The sequence below is a fragment of the Aplysia californica genome, unplaced genomic scaffold, assembly GCF_000002075.1.
Source record: "Aplysia californica isolate F4 #8 unplaced genomic scaffold, AplCal3.0 scaffold01334, whole genome shotgun sequence".
NCBI lineage: Eukaryota > Metazoa > Mollusca > Gastropoda > Aplysiida > Aplysiidae > Aplysia > Aplysia californica.
In genome coordinates, this window is record NW_004798604.1 from 51,369 (window position 1) to 59,309 (window position 7,941).

General features: G+C 44.6%; 1 protein-coding gene across 1 annotated transcript in view; it reads right to left on the reverse strand.

The window, feature by feature from the left end:
- The window catches only part of LOC101858234 (quinone oxidoreductase), a gene marked incomplete in the record, with an annotated part of 22,342 nt that extends 18,683 nt beyond the window's left edge, over positions 1-3,659 (reverse strand). The window contains 1 exon segment of the mRNA XM_035973510.1: positions 3,328-3,659.
- Positions 3,660-7,941: the final 4,282 nt, after the last annotated feature.

The window sequence follows — 7,941 nt, forward strand, 5'->3', positions numbered from 1 at the left end:
GGCAAGTTAATTTACACCTCCGTTCCTGACGACTGTTTCCACAAAATTGGAAACAATCATCACCTTACCAAGCTAAGGCTCGCTTGTTTCTCTAATTTTGTCTTACCAGCCGTCAGGCTCTACGGTGAAACTTGAGATTTCAGAGCAACAACCATGAATGCTCTACAGTGCCCATAGTACTCGTGCAGCCAGCTAGCACAAGCCACGCCCCTGGCATTGGTATGTCCACCACTGCTATCATGGAAGCAGCTGGTTGGTCAAGAGAAAGCACATTTACCCATTTACCAAATTTTATAAGAAGACTGCAAACCCCCAATTTTGGTCAGTCAATTATTGAGAATGATTTCAAAGCATCATAGCTGTGCACTTTCCTTCACATATTATTATATCCACCAACACGGCTTTGAAGCACGATTGTTACATGATATTGCTATTTGCATGAGTCTATATGTACTCATTTATTTGTACAAAAAATATTAAACTTCAACCTTCCATCTACACTGGGCATAGGATCAATGCCTGCCATTTCTAGTACACTGTTTTAATCCAACGTGCAATTGTATCATTACTCACACGTTAATGTGGTTTTTGCAAGCTTATAATATGAAAAATTTACTCTCTGTACATCTTAGCGTTGAAGTGCAGTCAAGATACATGTATACATGAATGTGGTTCACTATGCATAACTCCTGTTTAGGAGAAAAGGCCAGCAGCTCAATTGGGGCTTGACGTGACCCTCTGCGTGAATGTTTCAACAAATCTGGGATGAAGAAAGTACAGCTTTTTTCTGTTAATTGCATAAAGGTTAATGTCTAAAGCTTGCAATGTTTGGCAACGTTGGCCTGTGAGAAGCGCTAGAAGCATACAGACTTTTAAGGTCAAGTCTTTCAGACTAAGGGCAGGTATATAATGGCCACCAAATTTCCAACATCTCTAACACATTACCAACATTCCAAGTACAAATGTGTGACTTTGTGGGGATTGAGGGTCTGAGTTCGCAGAACCTTTTCATAAGTCTTCGCACAGAGTGCAGGCTCCCGAAAGTAACACTCTTGTGAGGTGTCTAGTACACAGGAGAGGGCAGATCTCGAGATGCAAAGTGCTGAGTAAGAGGCTCCTTTTGGTACAGGTCGGCCAAGAAGTTTATAGCTGTGGCTACAGAAGACGATGGTGGATATTCGTTCCTTTCAGCGTTGAACTTTTGCCATTTGTTGATGCAAGTGGCGTTTACGTCTGTGGTCGCCACGAAGACATGATAACGTCTGTTGCGCTCTGTGAAAGGCCTTGACCTTCATATTGTCGCCTGACACTTTGCTAATGAGAATTTTCAGTGACTTGTAAAGTGGGTGTTTTAGGTTAGGTGACGATGGCAGGCGCAACAGGTTGCTTCTCTGGCTGAGGTCAGCACAGGTCTGTCTATCAACATCCCCATCAGTACTGGGTAGAACCCCTGATTTGGTCAGTTTCGAGCCACTACCACCCCTGTGGCGTGATCGCTTTGAATCTTTTGCTGCACTCTAGCAACAAGAGAAAAAGGGGGAAAAGCAAGGAAGTCAAAGACTAGCCAATTTAAAATAAAAGCATCAATGGCAAAGGCCTCTGGGTCAGGTCTGTATGAGACATAGCATTCGACCTGCCTTTTTATTCTAGAAGCATATTAAAGAGGTCAATGGTTGGTGTAAAGCTCAGCAAATTGAATGCATGTGTCAAAAGCTCTGGATTCAACATCCATTCACAGTCCATGTTAATTTTCCTTGACTCTCTATCTGCCTCAGTGTTCAGATGCCCTGGTATATAGGCAGCGCTAATTCAAATACCTCTTACAGTGTACCATGACCAGAGGCCTTTAGTCAGTGCGTTTAGTTTTTATGTGACCTTTGGGAGCCTATTTTATTTATGCACTGGAGTGCGGTTGTGTTGTCGAGAGTAACAACTTCACATGCCAATTTCTTTCATTTTTTGTAAAGGATTGTAAAGCCAGGAAAGATGCCATGAGTTCTAATTCGTTAATGTGAAATGTTATTTTTTCACTGGCCTTCCAGTGTCCACTTGTAGTCACACCATTGCAAACAGCTCCCCAGCCAGAACAACTAGAATCACTCGTGATAACCATTGTTGGATTACCATGTGTTACTGCTCCATAGGCATTAGGCAAGGAGGTTATCCACCACTGGATTTCATCTCTAGACATTTGGAAGAGAGATACAGAGGCTTCCCAATTTCCCCTTGTTTTCTGTTAATGCCCTCTTTTTGTAATGTTCAAGGGATCTATAGTATAATGGCCCATGCACTACGCCAGGAAAGCAGCAACCAACTGACCTATATAAGGCAAGCAAGCTCCCTTACTGTGATAGATGGCTGCTAGTAGATATCAAGACAACATTGTAGGATTTTGTCTTCCTCTCTTCTGTCAAAGTTACAGTCATAGCTATTAATGAAATTATAAACCCTAAGTATGTCATTGTTTGTTTTGGTTCAAAGACAGATTTTTTGGGGTGAACAACAAACCCCAGCTTGTCAAAAAGAGCAAGCTTCTTTTGTTTTGCCTATGAGCAGGAAGTCGTCGAGAAATCCAGTGGAGATGTGGCCCATTTTATGTAAGGACCCATAGATGGGTTTTGTCAGCTTTGTGAAGTTTCGTGGGGCCTGAGATAACCCATTAGGGTAGCAAGTGAACTGGTACAGTTTGCCTTTCCATTTGAACTTTAAAAGTTTGCGGTTCTGGGGCGCAATTGGGACTCTGAAGTAAGCGTGGTAAATGTCAATGCTTGCTATGAAACATGACGATGTTATGATTGCTAGATTTACCCGAGGAGACCTTCCCAGCATAATATTGTTCGCATAATATGGCTTTCCCACTCATCCGTGTCCGAGGAGCGGTCACTTGCCTTCTTTTTAGGGCGGGAGGGGCTTGTGTGAGCGGGGGAAGGTGAGCGGCTGATGGAACTTTCGGAGGAATAAGGCGATCGGTTGCGCTTCTTTCGCTTTAAAGCGTTTAATTCCTTCCTCAGTTCTTCCATGATTTTTGTATTGGCCTGTAAGGCTTCCAGGATGGTGCCATTTATATCGTCCTTGCCCGGAGCGCTTTCAACAACAACATGCATTAACTCATCTTCCATATATACATGTATCTGAAAGAAACTTAGTGAAGATTTCACTACCAATGCCATTGTCAACTCAAATAAATTCTATCGTATTGGGTACTGAAAGTTTTAAAACCGTAGGTGCAGTGTTGCTGATGGCTTTAAGCCGATGACAAAGAGTCGTACGGTATTTTGGAATTTTGGGGGATATTGATAAAAGAATAAAAAGTTTGTAAAAACTTACGACCGCAGTGAACTTGGAAACTGGTAAAAATGTAATGACCGAGAATATCCGTGAGAGAATATATAATAAGTACACAATAGTGGATAAAAGTAGCGCTAGCGGGGCTGTAGAACAACACGTCTGACTTTCGCGGGGTTAACCAGCGAACTGACCAGCGGCCGGTACTGCGGCTCACAAGTTTCACCATATAGAGCCTGACGGTTGGTGAGATAAAATGCTGACCTGCCTTTTATCGGAGGGCAAGGGGCCTAGCCTAGCCTAACCTACAACGACACTGAAAAATGATTACACCCGAAGAATTGACCAGTCTATAGATTACACACAACTTCAAATAAATAGGTTACATGCATTTTGTCTCACTGACAGGGATTTAAACTGAAAGTGAAAGACCCACGTCTACCACACACGACACCAGCATCAGTGTGCAGCGTGAATAATGTCAACAGTGGGGTGCACACTAATCGTAGGCCAACAGTGCGGTGCACGAATATATAATATGCAAAAATAAAAATAACGGCGAACAATAGATAATCTACAAATCTATGGCGAATAATGGTGGGGGAAAAACCTGCATCTATAGCTACCACACACATTCATATCACTTGCACAACTTGAATATATAGGAATAACTGTGGTGAATCAGCTAGGGGTTGGCGATAATATCAAACCGGTTAGAGTAATGCGGTGTGTTATATATTACATCGTACCTTGGGACGTGCTCGGGTAGAAAACTGCCCGTCACGTCGTCAATAATAGTCAGGGAGTGTAGATTCTAGATCTAGTTGAGTTTCCTTGCAGTCGAAAACATCCACGCGCGGAAAGCGGTCCAAGCTCGAACTGTAACGCGAGAGGGCAAAAAGCCAAAAAGCCGCAGATCCGCTATTAACGGTTTCAAGGACGCCGCTGTGAGCTCTCTCTTTCTCTCTCTCTCTCTCTCTCTCTCTCTCTCTCTCTCTCTCTCTCTCTCTCTCACACACACACACACACACACACACACACAACACTGAGTCTTCTCCCCGACTCTCCCACACACATCTGACACACACACACACACACACACACACACACACACATAATATTACACAGAGAGACAGAGATCATATAGTGTCATTCACCCATAATCTACGTGTTTAATTAATTAATGTACATGTATTCCTGTTTCCTATGTCATTAACGTAGCAGCCGAGGCGTATCGGCCTACGAAGGTATCGTAACAATTATATACGCCTCGGTAAAAGCTTACTCAGGTCTTCAAGAAACACAGTCCCTACATTGGAGTTGACGACTCGATTGGTAAACAAAATACAAAACAAAATATTTGCAATTCACCTTCACCTCAGTATCCGGGTAATAAATTGCATGGGCACGTTTTGAATTCCACCTCTCCCGAGTTCAGCAGGCGCCCCCCCCCCCTCCCCCCCAAAAAAAAACTCAACAAAAAACAACAACAAAAACAAAAGGAAGCAAAAAAAACCCCCCAACAAACAACCAAAAAGCAAAAACTGAAACAAACAAACAAGACCCGAGAATCAGGAAGACTAATGGATCGCATGATTGTGAGGTAACGTTTCGACACGCGCTCACATATATACACATCTATACGCTCTTATACTATCTATGACCGTCTAGATACACATTCATGCACGTAGCTTAGGCCACCGTATAATGTAGGCTACCTCAGTGACGCAGCATTTTCTTATCATGCTCGTACTTGAGCATTTGCCCTCTCTCTCGACTCGATGACTCCCCCGGTTCGCCTGCTCTCTGCTCTCTGCCGCCACTTATTCAATAAGTGGGAATGCCCGTTCCTGTTGGAGGGTGACGCGTTTTACGGAGGGGCTGCGCGCTAGGATAGGGTGGGTCTTGCAACATGCCCATAACTTCTTATTATATGAATCTTATAGGCTAACGTATGCTTTTCTAATCATAAAGGAGGAAATATTCTTACAAATTACACAAGAGTTCGTTGCAAGTGATGCGCAATTTTTTTTATCAAAAAGAGAAAGAAGCCAACACTTACAATTTAACCAGTAAACTAAATGTAGAGAGAAAGAGAGAGAGAGAGAGAGAGAGAGAGAGAGAGAGGGGGGGGGGGGAGACAGACAGACAGACAGACAGACAGACAGACAGACAGACAGACAGACAGACAGACAGACAGAAAGAGAAAGACATAGAGAGAAAGAGAAAGACAGAGAGAGAGAAAGAAAGATAGATAGATAGATAGATAGATAGATAGATAGATAGATAGATAGATAGATAGATAGATAGATAGATAGATAGATAGATAGAGAGAGAGGGGGGGGGGCTCTCGTGGCCTATAGGTTAAGGTGCTGGCCTCTCATTCAAAGGTCCCGGGTTCGAATCCGGGAAGCGACCGAAAAATTTCCTTCTCTAAAATTGTCTCCTTACACCCCCTTTCCTGCTCTCTAGCAATGTTCTGTCGTCTGCTTTCGTCTCCACTTTCCTCCCCCAACCCCTTCACCTCCTTTGCCCCATCCTCTGGGCTCCTGACTCTTTCTGCAGCCTTTCTACTGCTACTCCTCGGCTCCTTCTTACTGATGTCTTTCAGCCACACCCCTGATCTTCTAGTAGGAAAGATCTACACCTAGCCATCTCGGACAAGGGCGAAAAATGTCGAAGGGCTCGTGTGCAAGTTGTGCACGTTAAAGATCCCTTGGTGGTCTAAAATCGATAAGAATAGCCGCCACCCCGGCAAAATTCAAAATTTCCTACCAACTGAAAAAGTTTAATGTGTCCCGCGCGCATATGACCTTATGCAGTTGCGAGCGCTGTAAAACACTTACCAAAAAAAAAACACCCACACTTATCAAAAACAGAGAGAGAGAGAGAGAGAGAGAGAGAGAGAGAGAGAGAGAGAGAGAGAGAGAGAGAGAGAGAGAGAGAGAGAGAGAAGAGGTGAAAAGCGGGGAGGAGGGGGGTAGCATTGCCGTCTTTGAAGGAGGATAACTGCAAGGGGTGTGTGGGCTCAAGCTTAGCTCAAGCAAATCGTCGTATTGTGCAAACACACGCGAGATAATGCGCGCGCGGAAACCTGTTTATCGTAGAAACGGAGAAAAGAATCTCTTTTCCTTCGGTGGGGTTTATACCAAGGAGTTTACAGGCTCCTTGGGTTTTACCAGTCTAAGATGGAAAATGCTTTGCCAACTCAACCCTAATTTGAAACAAAAAAACTATCAAACTTGGTTCCGTCAGCTCTTTACTTTCTTTACGCTACGCCAGGCGTCCTAGGGGAGTAGGAGTTCGATTTCGGGTAGATCTATGTTACCCGAGACGACCTTATTATAAAATAAGGTCGTCTCGATGTTTCTCCATCCATGTGAGCAGATGGTCAGGTCAGGTGGTCCCCAAGAGTGGTTGTGAAATATCACCAGTGCCTGTGAAAGTGCGCGGGTGGCTCTTCAGCACGGAAACCAGTAACCAGATGTGTGAAATCAGTTTGACCAATGCAAGCCGTCTTGATCGCACGGCCAGCAGCTGAGAAAACAGTTCCTGGATTCGTTGTCATCATGTTACAGGAGCGAGGACTGCACGATAATGTGTGCTTCTCGTACAAAAGGGATGGCATCGGCTGACTGTGTGGGAGGGGCAAAGGCTAGACGGTTTTATGATCGCTTAGGGCAAAGGAGATACCCTGCCTTAACGGAAACCTAAGTAAAACGGAAAGCTGTCATAACGGAATCTCTGATTTGAAACAAAACTTACAAGTTTGGTTCCGCCGGCTCTAAACGTAACGCCATGCTGCCGGGCGAGGAAGGGGAGTAGGGGTGCAATTTGAGGGTAGATGTTACCCCATCTATGAGAGCCCTGAGAGATGAAGATGGTGAGGGTGGTGTGGGTGTGAAATTTCCCGAGTGCAAGTGAAAGTGCTCGAGTGACGCTCCAGGATGAAAACTTTCATTGGTAGCCAGAAGCCAGAGGTGTGAAATTAGTTTAACCAATGCGCCTGCCGCCCTGATCGTACAGCTAGCCGAGAAAAGAGTTCCTCGAATCGGTGTTACATGGCAATGAGGGGCGGCATTGGTTGACTGTGCTTTATTACATACATGGGTGGGGCTAAGGGTGGAAGCAAAGGAGATATTCAAACAGTGGTCCAATGAAATGCAAGCACTGGTGGTAATTGGATTAATAAGACCGACGCACGTCATTATCAGAGAGGATAGCAGCTGAGAGGTGTGAAGTTTTGACCATTTGTGACTGCTTGCCGACCGGACAAGCGACCCATGATACTCAGAAAGCCTAGGGCTCGTCCAAAGACTTTACTGTAACCTCCTTGGGCTCGTCCCTAGACGGTCAGAGAAGTTAGTATAAGAAAGTATTGGCTCTTCCCATTAGCCGTGACCTAATTACTCAGTGGTGTGTCCTGGTAATGTGGCCTTCTCGAACCCACCCAAGGAGCTTAGACTCTAGAACTTTTAATCTCCTTGAACCCACCCCATAGCGACCTTATGTACTCTAGTTCGCTTTGCCCCACTTCAATAACGCTCTTACTCGAAGCGTCCAGTCCCACCCCCTAGCTCGGAGAATCTTGGTCAATGCGTTCTTTATTTTAACAGGCCTGACACACGCGCTCACTGATAAGAGCTTGGGCAGATC